The sequence below is a fragment of the Protopterus annectens genome, chromosome 3.part0, assembly GCF_019279795.1.
Source record: "Protopterus annectens isolate FY-2018-M chromosome 3.part0, PAN1.0, whole genome shotgun sequence".
NCBI lineage: Eukaryota > Metazoa > Chordata > Ceratodontiformes > Protopteridae > Protopterus > Protopterus annectens.
Genome location: NC_056731.1, coordinates 435242542 through 435263137, shown reverse-complemented (window position 1 = coordinate 435263137; position 20596 = coordinate 435242542).

Here is a 20596-nt window from a genome sequence, read left to right as displayed (position 1 = left end):
ACTGGAATGTCAGGTCCTCCATTTCATTCTGTATTGCTAATTATCATGCTGACTAGAGGCATACCAGTGTACTACAGATCGTGGCTTTGGTTGCCCAACATATTATTGTCTGACTTCCTACCCTTCAGAACTAGCATCCCACTGCCTGCCCTGCTGTGGTCTGTCTGTGTAGGCCTGGGGAGGAGGTTAACCATAGCCATCATTCTGGGGCCATGGCACAGGCTCTGTTTGGGTTTGTTTATACCTGTTCTGCTGGCTGAGACTGTTGTTGGGTTTGTGAACCATCCTGACTGGCATGTGTGGGTCATATGGACACACATGTCACTCAGCACATTTTCTGCAGTGGGTTTTGTCACCCTGTGCAGTACTGGCTACTATGGTGACTCCAGTATGTGTTACAGATGTCATGGTGCCACTATGGATGTCTACTGTCTGCTGCCATAACATTCAGCCACCCAATTCTCTTGCATGCTCACATCCATACCATAGCTACAGGAAACAACACATTTTACTCCATTTGGCAATTGGTAGGTTGATTGACTTACCTTGAGGGTGTGCCAGACATGCGGATGGTGCTGGAGGGCTGCATATGTTGGATGCACATCGTACCCTCCCTACACATGATTGAGCACAGGTAGTGTCATATTTGGCATCCCTTTTACTGTATGTGCGAGTCAGAGGGAGGTGTCATTCCCTGGGTCCCTACTGTGTCAGTGCATATGCTATGCATTGCCTCTTTGCCAAGGCCAGGGCATACTGGGCATGCCTTCTTCAGCCTACTGGGGCAGGCAAAGGTTGTTTCTACTCTGGGTCACTCTTTGTCTGTGCAGGCCTTGGCATTGTTGGGGGGCTGTGTGGCCCTGCCCCATGCTGTTCCTGCTGCAGCTGTTTCCGCAGGATCATATTGTGTAGCATAGCACATACCATAACAATTTGGGTACATGTAGCTGGTGAATACTGCAAGGTTCAACCAGATGTGTCCAGACACTGGAACCGTGACCTGAGCATCCCAGACACATGCTCCATTATATTTCTGGCCTGTGCGTGTGCCTCATTATGGTGTTGCTGTTCAGGTGTGTGTGCACATTTCTGATGGGTGTCATCAGCCACAGCTCCAGTGTGTAGCCAGCATCCCACAATAGGTGACCATAGGGGATGTCCCCATTGGCAAATCTCTGGTACAGCTGCTTCAGATGCCATATGTGGGAATCGTTATAGCTTCCAGGGCAGCCAGCATACACATTCATTATAATGCCCTGGGCATCACAAATGACCTGGCAGTTGATGGAGGGGATGCCCCTGCGGTTGATGTAGGCCCTACCCTGCTCACTGGGTGGCACATTGATGTGTATGTGCATGCAGTCTATAACACCCACTACCTCTTGGTATTCTGCTATTTGGTGGAAGTGACACATATTGCTGGTCAACACCTCACGGGTGATGAGGAAATATATGTGCTCACTGGCATGTGCTGACATGGCATCCAGGAACTGGTGGAATACTCTGGATGCTGATGCCTGTGAGATCCCCATGAATCCCCTATTGTGCTTTGGGAGATACCTGTGGCTTGTATACCTAGGCCTATACATACCTTGGTATCCACTGGGATGGGTTCCCCTCGGTCAATTTTGTGTGTCAGGTTTGGCCAGCACAGCTCAACAATTTGCTGTAGTAGGTCTCTGTCCACCCTATAGCACTCCACTATCTCCAGCTCATGTAGCCCCTGGTAGGTTACCCTGGGTCTGTACACTCTTCTCCGTCTCCTCAGTGTGGGTTGTTCGGCAGCATTCACATCCTCACCACCCTGAGCCTTTTGCACATGTTTGCACATGTTGTTCTATGTTGTCTGCTGCAGCCCTTCTCATTTTATAGGTCTGTTTGTTAAAATTTCCCCACTTGTTTACACTAGTGGTGTAAAGTGTGGGAAAAACCAGAGGGGAAGGTGTTTGCTTAGTTTATAGTAGTGTTCTGGGCTGGTCTACTGCCTGTGTAATTGGCTGATTCTGATACATTTCACCTGCCAGCTATGCTAGTTCTCCTTGAATACCTTCCTACTGCTGTTTTCCCTTCCCATTGCCTCCCTGTTTAAGCCCGTATGAGCATCGTGCAAACAGAGTGCTCAAATGTGCACCCTGCTGCTATTTTCTGGTTTAACTTCATTTTCTTCCTGTAAAACCCGATGCGTGGCACGCATACCCACTTACACTTTGTAAAGAGTGCTAGGCAGGTTTAGACACACCCCCTAGCTTAGCTGTGCTAAGCTAGGAGCAAACCTGAGCCGCAGGGCTCCAGTCCACTTACAGTATGCCTGACACACACCCCCATTATGTCACCTACCTGCTAGGCTTGCACCCAGCTATTCATACTCTTACACTGATGGGACCTGACTCACATGCTGGGGAAAACTGGGATTCATTATCCTTCCCCTCATTTGCATAGGATTGCCTGCTAATGCATAGTTACATGTGTCACACTGAGGCCCCCCCCCCCTTAGCAACCACTACTCACTGGTCAGGTTGTCTTCTGCCTGCCATTGACTTGCATGACAGAATACTGATTTTAGTTAGAATGCTTATTTTAGGTTTATTTTCTTACCCCCCCCCCATCCCATTTGCGCGCCGCTGTCCTATGCTTAAACAGCCATCGGCTAAAAAAAAAAAATAAAAGTTGATTTTTTTATTTTTTGTATTGTTTGCAATGCCAATGGTCATATTATACTTTGCCATTGCCATGCTTTCTCAATGATATGCAGCCTTTATATGGAGCTGTCATAGCTCCGTTTTGGATTTTGCAGAAATGTACTCGGTTACTAACCGAGTACATTTCTGCAGATAGCACCAGTTTTGCACAGACTGTTGCAAGTTTCCTGGATTGCAAAATCATGTCATTTGCAAGGATTTCACCTGCAAATGGGTTGATTTTCATACCAGAGCTTAGTCCGTGCAAGATTAGTGCAGGAGCGCTTGTGCACGCCCCTGCAGGCTGTTCCTGGATCGCACGGCAGACATATTGCCTGCGTGGGCTCCTCCACCAATCTTGCACTCCGTGCAAGCTTTTGAGAATCCGGGGGTTTGTGTTAGCACCCATTACTAAGGAGGTGCAGGGGGAGGAGTGCGTGCATGTTGTAATTTGTTTTCTATGGAAAGGATAAAATGTACCTTTGAAAGTGTATTATGTTTGGAAAAAAATAAAAAAAATATGGAATTCTCACAGCATTTTATTCAGACAATCCATTGAATTGATTTGTTAATGAGAAGTTAACTGCCAGTTTTGTATTACATAAAAAGAGCCTCCTGACCAAGGAAGGTGACAAAGTTGGTCCAAAGTCAGCGATTAATTGCAGGACAGAACATTGTTTCTGACCAAGAGAATTCTGACTACTGGAGTTCACTAACCCAACCAGAGATAAAGGTTTCTTTAATTCTTTAATTATAGGGTAAATGAGGACAAAAATGTTGTTAGTGAAACTTAAGAAGAAAGTCAGCCAGAACCTGTAGCTATGACTTGCTGGTTAAACAACCTACTTGCAGGAAGGGTTGTAAGAAACGGAATGTATGTGGCGGAGATAACCTTAAGGAACTTTTTTTTTTTATTTTGGAAAAGGCATATGGGGTTGGATTTTGGTAGTCCCCCACCCCCCAAAAAAAAAGAATCAAATAAACCTCTGTTTTATATAAAGCCTTATTCAAGTGTCGGTTACAGTAATGTTAACTGAATGTAGATTTGACTGAAACACATTCAAAAACTATTGAAGTCTAGAGATGGCATTACTCAGGTCATTTTTGATTATGGGAGTTATTAAGGAAGTAATTTAAAAAGTGTAGTGTTAATTGGTAATGCCTACTGTTGAGTTGTATCCTACAGATTTGTAGATATTTGTGTTTGTGGGCCAGAACTGACTAGCTGAGTGTGATGTTTTATCTTTACTCTACTATTGGGAGGCCATGGAGTTAGAATTTATAATTAAAGGGGTATGGAGTGACTTCTCCTACATCAGGGCAGCAGGGGGGTTTCCCCCTGCAAAAGAGTTTTCTTTGATATATATGTTGTGTAGAATGTTTTTAATTAAATGCTTTTATTGAAATTTCTTTTCAAATGTACTTTCAGTCTATTTTTTTGACTTTATGTGTTTCAGTCAAATATACATTTGGCCAAACATAACAGAGCCATATATATATATATATATATATATATATATATATATATATATATATATATATAGATATATATATATATATATATATATATATATATATGTGTGTGTGTGTGTGTGTGTGTGTGTGTGTGTGTATGTGTATATGTATATATATATATATATATATATATATATATATATATATATATATATATATATATATATGTATGTGTGTGTGTATGTGTGTGTGTGTGTGTGTGTGTGTGTGTGTGTGTGAGTCTTGCTGCTAGCTTACCGGTTCTTCCCAAGTGAAGCACAAGAAATCCAAAAGTTTGTAAGTAAATAGCGTGTACAGAACCGTTATAGTAACTTTTTATTTTACAATTAAATACTGTTATTTTTAAATAGGAAAATTTCTTCATTACAGAGAGTATGTTGCTTTAAGAACATAGATAAATGATGATGTATTAGCCTGTGCAGATACATAAAAAGAGGACTGAGGAAAGCCCCAGAAGAGTGCTGTTGGCCTTTCTTGGTGTGGAATTTATGCCTAGAGCAGCAGCTCTGGAACAGAGATAGCTGAAAGTGATGGAAGTCTTGGGGCAAGATGTGATGCTCCACCACTGCCAACCAGTAATCAAGGAGCCTCAATCCTCACCACTGGCACCAGTGGGGGATGTACACTGGGAGGATGATAGGTACACACATAGTATTTCCAGATACAAATCTTTGCATCAAGTGCAATTTCTCTTAAGAGTACACAGTCAGTCCGGGGCTGGTTTCGCCCTCTTTCTCAAGATTCCCAATAAGACTCCTCATTGGCACAGCTAAAGAATTCAGTCCTTAGCCAGGGTTCCAAGCCAAGTCCTGCAACACTCTCCCTGTCCAACCAGTACTTCGTGTCCCTTGCCCAAGTAGCTGACACACATTCTCGGCAGTGGCGGCTGGTGACTTCAAATCAAAGGGGGGGCTGCAGGAGACAGCTGAATGGGTGGGGTCAATGGGAACGGGTGTGGCCGACTAGAAAGGGGAGGAGCTATGCTCAAAACCACAAAAATAAACTAAATACACTGCCCTGGGTGCCAAACCGTCATTATGAGAGTCCTATCAAGACAAAATGAAGTGTAGAAGAATAAAATATTTCAATGCATTGGCTGCATGACAGCTTACTTAATATCTAGATGGAAACAAAAAGGTTGTGAGGCATGAAAAAATAAATTACTTTTTAAATATATTAATGGAATGCTAGTCAAAATCAAGTATAAGAAAAACAAGCAGCACTCAACTCAAACCACTTCTTGCACTGCAGTTCTAATTATAATTTATATTCAGCTTTATTAAAGTACCAAGTAACATGCTGAAAGTAGAAATCTCTGATGCCCCCACTTCTTATCCAAAAAAAGACCTGCTGCCTGACAACTATCTACTTGTTTCATGGGGAAAACATGATCAAAGTAAAAAATGAAAAGCAAATAAGAAATAAGCTCAAGATACATTGCTTAAAAGGATTACTGTACAGGTTATGGACCACACGATTGGCATTTTGCTTAGTTTACAGGTAAAGCCTGCAGAGATGACTGGAAGTCTCCAAGTGTAATGAGCTTCTTAAAATAATGTAATCCTGTCCTTTATTACAAATACTGTCATATGCATTTCAATACCCAAGGCTTATACATTATCTAGTTAAGTATTCTCTACATGGCAACAATAGAAAGGCTTTCAATGTTGGCAATTCTTTAACAGTATGCTTATTAAAGCTTACATGCATCTTAAGATCTCAGCCAAGCTTACATGATGGTCATTAAAGTATTGCTACTTAAACACAGAGCAACAGGCACTTTGAGTGATAAGCATAAATCAACAGTACAAAAAATATGACAGAAACCAGACCATTCTGCAAAAATCATGGACAGATGAAAAGCCACTCTAGTACTTGTGTCTACCTTGGATGGGGGGATACTCTGCACATTTACACTGCATAACTACTTCTTGCCTTGCTTCGACACATCCAGAGTCACTACATGGGGGAGTGGGGTACAACAAGTATGTCACAATTTGAAATGGCTCTGGCTGACTGTGATGGCCCTGACACATTTGTCATACCTCTCAACCTCAGAGCAAGAAATCTGGACAAAGCCATACAAAGAAGTGGGACAAAGGCCCCAAAATAAGGACAATTTTTAAATATTGCTCTTATAAACTTATAAAGATAATAGAATAGGTCTTGCATTAGTATGAATTTTCTGAATGGTATGAAATCTGAAACTCAAATGTCTGTCATTATTTTCTAACTTCAGTCTTTAATGATTTGTCAGTAATTTGCCAAAAAAAAACACAAGTTTATGAAAAATGGACCAAAAATGTGATGTAAAAATATAAAATAGCCACACAATACAGCTGGGAACCTGTCAAAGAAGGGACACTTTAATATTAGTACTGCTAACTTGAGCAGCTGATAAAATAAAATAATCTACATGCATTTCTGAAATAAAAGTAATCTATAACTCTGATTATTACAGTCATTTCTTAATTGTAAACCCTCCATGTTTTCTTCCAAAATTGCTATTTTGCGGAGGGATTATTAGGGGGAAGAGCAACATTTTGAGCCAAAATCAGGGACAGTTGAGAGGTTTGGCTATGCCTAATTCTATAAAGCAATTTATTTGCATGTACCTCTCAACCTGTTAATGCAATAAATCTGGACAAGGCCAAATATATTGGGGGAACATATAAACAGTACTAAAAATTGCTCTTGTATAAAGTGAGACAGTTGGTAGAACAACAGGTCTTACTTTAGCATGCATTTTTCTGAAGGTTATGAAGTCTGACACTCAGTGTGTCATTATTTAGTGACTTAATTCCTAAATGATTTGCCAGAAAACCACAACTTTTATGAGGAACAAACCAAAAATAAGAAGCAAAAATCTATTCATTCTTTGAAAATCTGGACAGTTGGGAGGTATAGTTCAGCTGGGGCTGTCTTTAAGTTTGTCGCCCTTCCCCCTCAGAAAATCATGGTCGAATGGAGCCTCCCCTGCAGCCATTCCAATGATCCATTACTTGGCTATTTCACTCCATTTACCATAAACACTAATGTGCATACTGATTTACTTCTATGATGATTTAGACTTAATTTGAAAGTTTTATTTTGCATTTTACAGCACAAACACTAAGACATCTGCTAAATAAACTTAGCATTAAAACTTCTCTGCCCTTGAAATTCACATTCATTGAAACAGCATTGAAACCCACATTCAAAGAAAATACATTTTGCCAGTGGCAGATAAAGATTAATTCTGGGCTGTTTTCAAATCATAGGCCCCTTGCATATGAAACATATATGTGCTCTTTGATACACCTTCCTATTGTTTTGAGCATTTTTCCAGTAAACAACGAAACAAAATGCATGCACCAACGACAAAACTGCCCAATTCAGAACATTTCCATCATAAAAGTCTACTCAAACTTCTACAGTCCACCATTATCAGTAAATATGCACAATTCTACAGTCCACCATTATCAGTAAATATGCACAATTCTACAGTCCACCATTATCAGCAAATATGCACAATTCTACAGTCCACCATTATCAGTAAATATGCACAATCTCTGAAGAAGTATGATAAGCTAGTAATATTGCAATAGAAAATGGATGGCAAACTGATAACAGGCTCATAGTTAGCATCTTTAACTTTTTTACTACAGCAGCATCCACCCCTTGTGGGAGTAGAACCAACAACCTTCTACATCAGAAGCAGGTGCACAACCTGTTGTGCTATTAACAATGCAAGCTGCATTACTATAAGCAGCACTAAACTTCTCTTCCCCTGCAGCTCTCATCTCCTTGTAAAATCTACTCAATACTCAACTGCATCTCAGCTTCGCAGCACAAGAAATCTGGAAAAACTCTAATTTATTGGGGGGGGGGGGTCAAAAGCCCAAAAACCAGGGACACATTAAACATTGCTTGTATAATCTTGGAAAGTTGCTAGAATAAAATGCTGTGTTACCACCATACATTTTACTGCCAAGGTCCATGTGCAAAAGAGTCAGAGCAACATACCACTATGCCAAATCAGCTGCTTTGTGAAAGAAAAATGCTGTTACCACCATACATTTTACTGCCAAGGTCCCTGTGCAAAACAGACAGAGCAACATACCACTACGCCAAATCAGCTGCTTTGTGAAAGAGAGGAAGACTGAAACTTAAATGGCTATCATTTAATGAATTCAGTTCTCATCATAGCTGTCAACCTGTTAACACAAAACACCTGGACAAACCCAGTAATGAGGGAATACAGCCCTCAAACATATTCAGTGAATTCAGTTCTTGCCATAGCTGTCAACCTTAGCACAAAAAACATGGACAAAGCCAATAATGGGGTAATACAGTCCCAAAAATAAGGACAAATTTCAAATATTCATCTTATAAACTTAGAAAATTGCTAGAATAAAAGGTTGTGCTACTATGTATTTTCTAAAGAATATGAAGTCTGAAATTCAAATGTCTGTCAATTTTACTTCTGATGGAACAAAAACAATTTTCAGCAGAGGCCCAGGGAGAAATACTGCAGACACATGTCTTTGTAAAACAGCAGGACACTAGAGCAAATCCACACAAACACAGGGATGAGATGCAGACTCCACACAGAAGGCACCCCAGCCAAGAATCAAACCAGAAAACTTATAGCTGTGAGGCAACAATGCTACCACTACACCATCAAATATGGAAAGAATTAAACATTCAGAAACCTGAAGTCTGAAATTCAAATGCCTGTCAATTTTATTTAACATTTGTTGATCAGGACAGTCTGACTTGGAACAAAAAAACAATTTTCAGCAGAGGCACAGGAAGAAATAATGTAGGCATGTCTTTGTAACATGGGCGGACACAAAAGCAAACCCACACAAACACAGGGAGAAGATGCAGACCCCACACAGAAGGCACCCCAGTTAAGAGTCAAACCTGAGAACCTGCAGCTGTAAGACAGCAATGCTACCACTGCACCATCAAATATCAAGCATTGCAATATTTAGAAACCACAGATATTATGAGGAACAGATCAGATCAAATATGAGGCAAAAATCTGCAAACACACAGAGAAGATGCAGACCCCACACAGAAGGCACCCCAGCCAAAAATCAAACCTGAGAACCAGCAGCTGTGAGACAACAATGCTACCACTGCACCATCAAATACCAAGCATTGCAGTATTTAGAAACCACAGATATTATGAGGAACAGATCAGATCAAATATGAGGCAAAAATCTGCAATTTATTTTATAAATGGTGGTGGGTAGGGAATTCAGGTCCTTAACACCTGCATACAAGGTACAGGGTACAAGCCTGAGGTATTCCCTACCACACCACCATGAGTTTGTTCTAGCCACCAGTATATAGCGACTGGGACATTCACACACACACACACACACACACACACACACACACACACACACACACACACACACACACACACACACACACACAGGAAAGGTTGGCACAGGTTTAGTAGCTATGCCCTCTTCTGCCCAGACTATAAGGTATTTATCACTGCCACTAGAACTCCTTATCAGCTACTTTAAGGCCCTTAACAAAGGGGGCCCAATTCTACTGTGTAATATTAATAGTAATACAAATGGTAGTTTGACCAAAAGCAAAGCTAGTCGGAGTGGCCCACATAGTGTAACCAAATAAATATGCAAGCACTCTCAAAACTTAAATATCACTACACAGATCAGCCACAATAAAATATTGAAATATATTTAATAATAAAAGAACAAAACAATAATAAATATATTGTCACAGTGGCAACAGAGTTCAAAACCACAGGAAATATTTAAAACAACATTGCAGGACAGTTTCAAATAAATAAAGAAAATATCTAAACTAAGCTTTATTATATTCACAACTGAATTTAATTATACTATAATATAAGAACCTACTAATAGAGCAAGACAGATATTGTGAATGGCTCTTCTTGTTGTTGTCAAGTCCAAGACAGAATGCAGAATGCTCTGTCTCACTAAGAGACTTCACAAATTAATATCTAAAATATTACTTCTGGGATAGCTTGTAGAATGACATGATTTCTTGTCATCTGGATGCTAGTTCTCAGGCCAAACAACCATTGATGGCAGATGGTAGCATTTAGCATCTACCTGCAAAAATACATAGACAAGGCCTTCTCCTCAGATCTCTGGCAGATGCAGGAAGTCATAAAACAATTACATTCCTTCACGCTTTCAAGACAAGTAATTAATTCACCCTAAAGACAATTCAAAAAGCTTCATAGTACAGACATTGTGTTTGTTGCTGCATTGAAAACTGTAAGATACCATCTTTTATGGCCTTGGCATAAAGTAATTTAATTTCAGGTATTTTTCCTAAAATTTACTAAAGCAAAGTTAACCTCTTGTATTCCAGTTTCCATTGTTAAAATATATACATTTAGGCAGTTAAAATAGTGCATATACATTTCTGTTCTCTTCCAGCAGGGCACACTGTGGATGCATTTCAAACACAAACACTTTATAAAATACCTTTTCAGCACACGTCTGTACGAACCAGTTTAATATACACATGACATACAGTTCTAATACAGCTGTAACACAAGCATCTTATATAAATCATGTTGATATTCACAAATGACATATAATTATTTACAAAATTCCAGATAGCTGTGCTGTCAGTATCTTCCTTCATTACACTTCTTCCCTCATTCGAAGACGCAAGCTAGTTTTTCAAGTGACCCTTGAGAATTGTTGCTTGAGAAGGATGAGCCTACAGTACCCCATTCCCTGTCTTGAGAGCCCATCTCCTTTGGCATTGCTAACCCCACTGCACTGCTGCACTGTCATATCATATGCCTGCAGCCCTAGGCTACACCTTAGTAGCTTGGCATTTTGCTGGCTGGCTCGATGTAGCCATGTTAAGGGATTGTGGTCTGTAACTACAGTGAATTTCCTTCCATACAGATAAGGTTGAAGTTTCTGTAGTGCCAACACTGTGGTTAGACATTCCTTTTCTGCATCTGCATCGCATTTCTCCCTGGGTTGGAGCTTACAGCTGAGATATGAATGAAAGAAAAACACTGGACCAGAGATAATAACCAGAGATAATAATAATATTAAGTGCTTTCATTCTCTTTAATTCAGAACTTCATCAGTGCTACTTTGTTTTTTAAGTTACAGCTGAGATATACCACTGGGTGCTCTTCTCCCTTTGAGGAAACCTGGCTGAGTACAGTCCCCACCCCATGGTTTGACAGCCCCCAACCCATGGTTTGAAGCATCCACCTCCACAACATATTCTTTGTAATCTGGACTGACTGACACAGAGGGACTTCCAAAGCTACTTTAAGTTTCTTGAATGCCTGCTCACATGCTAAGGTCCACACTACCTTATCTGGCATATTTTTCCTTGTCAAGTCTGTGAGCAGCACTGGTAATATACTTGTGGACAGACTTTCTGTAGTACCCTGCTGTCCCTAAGAATGCCCTCACCTGCTTTTTTAGTAACAGGGGCAGGCCATGCATGAACTGCTACAACTTTGGCAGGTTTTGGCCTGATCTTACCACTCCCCACTTTATGTCCCAAGTAGGAGACCTCTGCCATACCCATCTGACACTCACTGGGCTTAATGGTCAGCCCTGCCCTCTATAGTCTGTCCAGCAACTCCCTTAAGAGCACACAGAGACCACAGTCAGTATGGGGCTGGTTTCTCCCTCTTTCTCCAGATACTCAACATGACACCCCACTGGCACAGCTATAACACTTTATAAAATACCTTTTCAGCACACGTCTGTATGAACCAGTTTGATATACACATGACATACAACTCTAACACAGTTGTAAGACAAGCATCTTATATAAATCATGTTGATATTCACAAATGGCATATAATTATTTATAACTATTTACAAAATTCCAGATAGCTGTACTCGCAGTTTTCCCTTCATTACACAAGACATCAAGACGAAAAATGCAATTGTTCCTATTATATGAATCCAGAAGAGAAAGTATCACTCAGAGGCTTAGCAGGAGAGAAACATATTCAAAGCGACTATATATAACACAGCTATATGGGACTATGTTCAAGGTATATGCTGTGAAGTTTTGTTAAACCATAAAACTTTTTCATTTTGGGAAGAACCTGGAATTTTAGGTATTTATATAATAAGCCACACTGTATTTTAAGACTGGTATCTCTGCTGCTTTTAATGAAAAACAGTGGATTTCAGCATAGTTTTTTGGCACATATTTTATGCCTAAACTCTAAAACTGTGGCTTTTATTGCCAAAATAAAGATGTTACTCATTTTAATATAAGTTTCCCCATTGTGAGTGAGATGTTCCTGAGGCCTGTGATGGGTATTTTTACTTTCTTTAATGCATCTGTGTTATAGTCTATTTATTTGGATGACAATTGCAAAACAATTTCTGCAGAGCACTGCTGCTGCAGGGAAGATGACAGTGGTCAGATTAATAGCTATGAAAAAGACAGTTCCAGCTCTAGAACTAACTAGGAATGAGAAACTTGAGCATATCTTGTCACCTTTGAGTGGTACGCCGACCAGGACCTGTTTGGTTTAGTGCACCAGACAACTGCTGAAGACCTTCTGGACAAGAATAAAGCACCAGAAGAATGGAAAGTTTGAAAAGCATTACTTGCCATAGCCTTTGTTACATCAGAGACACGAGCTCAAGTTTTATAGCTAGAGTTTTCCCATAAGAAAATAATAAGATCAAAAGTATGTGCCTTATAATTAATTTATAGTCTGAGCACCGAGTAAAGCATACTAAACATAAAATGGTAGAAATGTTAGCTATTGACAGATTTAAGAGAATGAGTGCGTCAATCTGATGCTAAGGACTTTAAAATACTAATAGAAATGTTATTATGCAAATATACAAGCATGAACACACACACACACACACACACACACACACACACACACACACATATATATATATATATATATATATATATATATATATATATATATTTTTTTTTTTTTTTAGAAAGCAGTCTAGATCTGTAGTACAGCTACAGACCTGTTATGCCTGAAATGTAGAAAAAAAGGTTGTATAGCTAGATTTGGTACTAGTGATAGTAACACTGTTACATCTGTGGAATCAATTACTGCTGAAAAGCATTCTACTCTTTATATTATGTGGAATGTGACAACTTATTTGATAGAATGGCTGAGACTGAATTCTGTCACTGTGTTATTGTAAAGTTAAGTACATCATCTTAATTGGTGGCAAAGAGTTGTAAGAATTGCTAACTTCAGGCAGCATGCTCACATAAACATTGACATACCTGCAAAATATTCCAACTAACATCAACACCCAAGGGTAAAAATATCACACAGACAAACCATGCAGTAAAAGCTATAAGAAAACCCCAGCCAAGCTAGAGTTATCACTGGGTAATTTATGGACATCAGGCTTGTTTTAAAGCTATGTATTTCTAAAGTATAGTCAATCAATCCAGTTATGTTGTACTAAAGAGGTCACTAAAAAGGCTGAAATATGCATGTCTGCAGCTAGTGGGGATTGGATTTATCGGCCTGAATGTGTGCATAAAGATTTAAAAAAGGAAAAACTCAAAAGTCATGGGAATGCAAAAGCAATGTAGCAAAACACTATGTGTCCTTACGGTGTCATTTGCATATATCCCATGAGTGTCCACTACAGGAGCTTTAAGATAATACACAGTGAAAACTGTAGCTTGGCTGGGTTTTTTTTTTTTTCTTGCAGTTTTTGTTTTACTGAATCATTTGTCTGTGTGACCTTTTTACTATTCGATTTGCCCTTTGAAATGTCAGGGCTCACTATGCTGACTCCCCCCAAAAAACAAAAATACACACACACACACACACACACACACACACACACACACACACACACACACACACACACACACACACACACGAGAAGAACAAGTATTGAACTTTGCTCTTCTTTTTTAAACTTGTTTTTGTGAGGGGGCAAATCTCCATCCCCAAACTTTTATATACCATCTCCAATATTGCCATATCTGATAGGAAAAGGGAATATTCAGAAAGAGATGTCAGACTTAGTATAAGTACATCTAGATATTCAGTTTTTCATTCTCTACATTTCAGGACTAGACATTGTGAGTCACAAAATTTGATGCGGTTGCCATATCAATGTTCTGAAGTCATGGAAGGAAATATAAATCTCTGGAGTTAGTTTAACAGCAGATACTAATCACTCAAGTAAAAGAAAACTGAAAACTGACCTTAAATCATACCGTTCAGGTAGAATATATATTATCTATGTTAGATAAAAACAAGAAATGAGAGAGTTTCTATTATGGAACAAAAAAGTATTTTCAGAGGTGCCTGGAAGAAGAAACCTGATCCAAGATTATATTCGGACTAGTCTAGAAGAAAAGGTTAACCTAAAACTTTACAAAATGCAAGAAACTCAAAGTTAGTACAAGAAGACGGATACAAGATGCTTAAGATAGGTGTAGCCACAAGTGTATTAGTCCCTAAACCTGATGGAGCCATCAAGTTTCTGAATGGTTTGAAGAAGCTGAACAGCACTCTGGAATTTGATACTTATCTACTGCCTAGGTTAGATAAACGTATACAAAGATTGGGGAGGGCAAGGCTCCTGACAGCATTAGATGTCCCTTAGCTTGCTGGCAGATCCCTTTAAAAATTGAAACAAAAGGGGGAAAAAACAGTTTTTTAACATCTGAATGATTCTTCTATTATACCACCCCTCTGAGTTACAAGATGGCCCTACAACCTTTTAGCAGCTCATAAGCTGAGTCCTAAAGCCCAATGACTAGTATGCTTCTGCTTACTTGGATGATGTTGTCTCCCATACTGAGGGTTAAGACTCATTTGACCAAGTTAACAAGCTGTATTAGATGCTTTAAAACAAGTTATTAATGCTTCCAAGAACAAGGTAGGCTTGAACGAGACCAAATACCTTGGATATTTGATAACGGGTATTCTTAAGGCTCAGAAAGAAAAACTGAAATACAGGAATATACCAGGCTCTAATATTTGTTTATTTTATTTAAGATTTGTTGACTGGGACAGAGCCTATTTTCAGTGGAGGCCCATGGAGAAATGCTTAAGAAGTGTGTCTTTGGAATGTGAGAAGAAACCGTAGAATCCAGAGGAAACTCACGCAAATGCAGGGAGGAAATGCAGACTCCTTACAGAAGACACCCCAGCCAAGAATCAAACTGGAGAACTTCTTGCTGTGAGGCAACAATGTTAAATGCTGCACACTGCGCTACCCATATAGGTGTGGATGCCCTTGGAATTCAGCGAGTATTACCATAAGTTGTATCCCATTTTGTAACACTTCTATTTCCTTTTGCAGGTTTAGCCAAGGGTAAGATGAACTTCAAAGTAAAGTGGACAGCATTAGCAGTCAATGCTTTGAAGCATTTAAAGGAAACATTCTCTTCAGAGCCTTCATCAGCATCTCATTCCTTTAGTAAATCATGCTTAACCCATACTGACTCATCAGAGATAGGCTTAGGAGCACCAATATCACAACAAATATGATGAGAAGGAACATTCAGTATATTTCCAAATTCACCAACAAGCAATGCAGAAACTGAGTATTCTGCATTTAAAAACCAAATGCCTAGATATTAAGTAGACATTTACCTCCCTAAATGCTCTTTACTTCTGATTATTGTTAATATATATTCATAATGAGTATGTTTGGGTCAAAGACAAAAGGTAATGGATGCCATATTTGGACAGAGGCAGTACAGGCTCATTGCTGGATATTGTACAAATGGGGGTGAGATGACTGGATGGCACCCATTCCAGTAACCTTGGAATGTTCCAAGGACAGAGGGATTTTAAGGAACTGGTTACACAGGGTGTACAGGTTAATTAATGGTTACAATTAGAGGAATTGCAGTCATTTGTAAAGTGGGGAAAGTTTAAAGATGTGTTAAGCCTAGAAACTTACAATTACCTAGATTAAAGAGGATTCAGAGCCATACAGGAAGTTAAGGAGCCATGATGGTGAACTGAGGCAAAATCTTCTATAGATGCATTATTTGAAGGAGCTGCATAAGCAGGTTTGGTCAGCTAAAGGTCTGATATCCAAGCAATTTGGTCTGCTTGGTTCTTCTTCTTCTTCTTTCGGCTTTTCCCGGTTAGGGGCCGCCACAGCGGATCACCTGCCTACTCATGATTGGCAATGGAGTTTTACGGTGTCGAGCTGCCAGTCCGGTGGCCAACCTTCCACAGAAGGCACACACATGCACACACTCACACCTAGGGCCAATTTAGAGTGTCCAATCCACTTACAGCATGTCTTTGGGATGTGGGATGAAACCGGAGCACCTGGAGGAAACCCACACGATCACAGGGAGGACATGCAGACTCCATACAGAAGGCACCCCAGCCGAGGATCAAACTGGAGAACCAATTTGGTCTGCTTGGTTCAATTAAGTATAAACAAACTGGGACATTTGAAGCCAGTTGGCAATGGGTTCTACATTGGACCATTCAAGAAAGCCAGGGGAGGAAAATATATTTGATGATAATTTACTTCAGAATTTTTTTATTGCATTTTTGATTGAAAATATCTGCACAGATATTTTACAGTCTTAGTCTACCAAAAATGTTACTGCTGTATCTGGTGATTGCTAGATGTGCAGAAAGAGAACAAGAGGTACATGGATTCATAGTTTTGGGGACTGTCTCTGGCTAAATCATTTTAAGACAACTGTGCAGGAAGAACTTCATAAATTGTGGCTAGGTAAGGGAGATATAACAAAGTTCACCTTTTACTTATGGATTTCTGGAGGCAATTGCTGTCAAAAAGCATAGAAAACATATTAGTGGTTATTTCACTGGTAGAAAAAAAATTCTGGAAGATAGCAACAATCAAATCCCCTGGTGTTAAAGGAATTAGTGAGCATTATAAGAAAATCTTATAATACATCCACAGTAGTGCAGTGGTAGCGTTGTTGCCTCACAGCAAGAGGTTCTCCCATTCAATTCTCAGCTGGAGTGCAGGGAGTGCCTTCTGTGTGGAGTCTGCATGTCCTCCCCGCAGTTGGTGGACGTTCAAAAGACATGCATAAATGGGCATGCCTTCATTGAAGGTTGAACTTCGAGCTGGCACCTCGGTGTTCATGAAAATCTACTGCCAATCATTAGCGGACCGGAGTTCTGCTGTGGCGACCCCTAACAGGGAAAAGCCGAAAGACAAACAACAACATAAGAAAATCTTATAATGCTAAAGTCCTTCTTCGTAAAATGAAATGGGGTATCTGGGTGGAGAGGGTAGGAAGCAACTAGAGATGAGATCACATAAAGGCTAGTGGATGGTATCCAGTCAAGATCAGGATACTGGCTGAATTGATAACACATACTAGCTTACTGCACCTATAATGTGCAGGGAGTTGCTTGTGATAAACTACACAAGCTGGTCTAATGGTAGGCCTGACATAATGTGCTATCTATCTTTTTAAGTTCATCGTGAATCTTTTTTAAGGTGTCATGTACATTTAAGATGCGTTATATCTGCTAAGTTTAATTTTTGACGGACTATTTCATTTCTGGTTTTTGGTTTCAGTAGTTGTAAAAATGTATTGAATGATGGAATATTAAATAAAATTAAATGATTAAAAAAGCTATACAAACTGAGGGCTGAGGAAAGTCTATTCAGAGGGTTGTTTACCTGTCTTGGAGGGGGATTTGATGTCTGGAATGGTGGCTCTGAAGGAGGGCAGAAGAAGTGAAGAAATCCCTCCTTTGTTAAATCAGACTATAAATTAATGACCTTTTCCTTTAAAACTGGTGGTTCTTCACCTGTAACCAACTCTGTGGTAATGGAATTCTCAAAAGTAAACATTATCTAGTAACTTGAAGTCCTGAAATAAATTCTGCAGTATAACTATTTCATTGGATCCATTGCTAAAGCTGCTGCCTGTGCAAAAAGTAAACTTTATCCAGTAACTTGAAGTCCTGAAATAAATTCTGCAGTAAACTTCCTTCTTTAAATCCATTGCTAAAGTTGCTGTCTGTGCCTCTGACTTTTAGTCTTATCTAAATAGCCGTATTGATAAGGCAGTCCCTATCCATATCATATACAATGAGAATTTTAAAAACAAGCCTTTGTAGTAGAATACCCATATAATTAAGCTAAATAACCAGAGAAAGAAACTGCTTGATACTTATAAGAGACCTCATTCTACATAAATACTATGAATACACTTAAGCAAACTAGTAAACAGCTTAATGGAACCATTAGGAAGCTCAAACCAAGTATGAGCTCAAAATAGCCACTAAAACCAAGAGCTCAAAATAGCCACTAAAACCAGAATAACTACAAATCATTTCTTTAACTGTGTCATAGCATTAAGAGCTAACACCAAAATATGTTCAGAGTTATTCTGCAATAATACTGTACATTCCAACCCAGGGAAATAGCTAATATCCCAGCTGACAAGTTTTGTGCAAATGTTATACCACACAAAGTTATATATATTCCATAGATTTTACAGTCCCAACCGGCTCCTTTAATTACTATGGAACAAGTTCTCTCACCCCCCTCAAAAGCTAATGGGCATTGATAATATACCAAGTTGTTTGATTATTTGCTTCAAATATGGCCTATCTGAAGCACCACTTAACCTCTTTGATCTAAGGCTCTCAAGTTGATACATTGTTATGTGATCTTCCCCTTGACTCACACTTGCTCCAGCATGGGTTAGACCATATTAATCATTGGTGTAAGGACAATGGTCTCAAATTCAATTTGAAAAAAAAATGCAACAAAGTCCATTTTACTAAACAAACATTTTCATGTTCATATAGGTGACACACCCTTCCAGTCAGACACTGTCATGAGGGATCTACGCACTCTTGTTGATGTCTTTACTGTCTGAACATCATGTCTTTACAGTAGTTAGAAAAGCCTTCTGTATGGCTCAGCTAATTTCCAAAGGCATCTCCATTAGATCTGAACTAGTCTTACTTCCCCTTTACTTACATATCATCAGAGCCACACATCTTCTGGCATGTATTTGTCTAAACATAATACTCTACTTGACAGACCTCAGAGATTCATAACTAAAATCTTAGCTATCAGCACAGACTGGCAGTCCTTTTTCTGTACTTAGCCTTTTACAGACTCCATCACAGATTAGCCTTTCAAGCCATAAATGATCCAACCCTTTTTAATCGCCTATTCCTTCACAGAACTAATGCTAGCTCAAATACGTGGTTAAAGGAACTAAACCTTCATTGGCAGACAAATAAGACACATTGGTATAATAGATTGATTTCCTAACATATCCCTCACCTCTAGAACAATCTGGTGGCCTAATGGTTAAGGTGTTTGCCTTGCAAACAGAAGATGCAGGGTTTGAGTCTCGCAAGGGATAATTGTCTAGGCTTACAATTGCTCACGAGGGCAATTAGCCTAGTACTAACCTATGAATTCCACTACTTGTCAAGCAGAATAGTTCCCTTGCTACTTTGAAGATAAGCCTAATTAATTGGATGGGAAACTTCAAATTCTCCCGTAGTCTATTTTGCTTTGGTCTCATAAAGGTTGGAGGGAACTTTAAATATAGGTTTTGGCTGAGCTTGTAATGGTCTGCATACCATTTGCCTAGTACGTACCTATAAACCTATGGAGATCATTCTTATTATTAGAATCCAGAAGAAAGAGGTATTGAGAGGCTTGGGGGAGAGAGATATACTGAAACAGAATGTAGTCCAGCTGTATGGGACTATGTTGAAGGTACTTGCAGTGAAGTTTTAGTAATTCATAAGACATTTTTATGTGAAAATCCTGCAGTTTTTTAATTTTTATGTAATAGACCACACTATTTTCTAAGACTGGTATCTCTGCTTATTTTAATGGTCCACAGTATGCATGCATATATGCATGGATGGCTATGTGTACACACATATCTCATGTCATTTAAATAGTGGTGTAAGAGTACTTAGAGAATGCAGGATACTAGCTGAGACAGAATCCCAACCCATACTCTAAAAAAACTGGTTTGAGAGGGCATCAATTGAAAAGGTGCTAAAATAAGAAAGTAAATGGAATGGCAAGATGAAAATTATCTCATTCAAAGGAGTACTGGTAGGTTAATTTCTCTGACTTCTCTTGCACTACTTCTGCCTTTGACTTTCTTACATTCCTACTATAATCATCCTTCTCACTCCTCTTCTCACTTTAAATCCTTGTACATTTCTTATGTTACACTTAGCCAGTATATTCTACCATAGTAACATATATTTATGTATATATATGTTTTTTTCTTATTGCAACTGTTTATTGCGAATACTAGCAAGTTTATTTGTGTTTGTATTTTTAATACTGCATTTTAATGACATTGTGCATTACTGTCTATTACCAACTGGCCTGGGTCATGCCTGAAAAAGAGTCTTTTGACTAAGTGCACTTACCCTGTTAAAA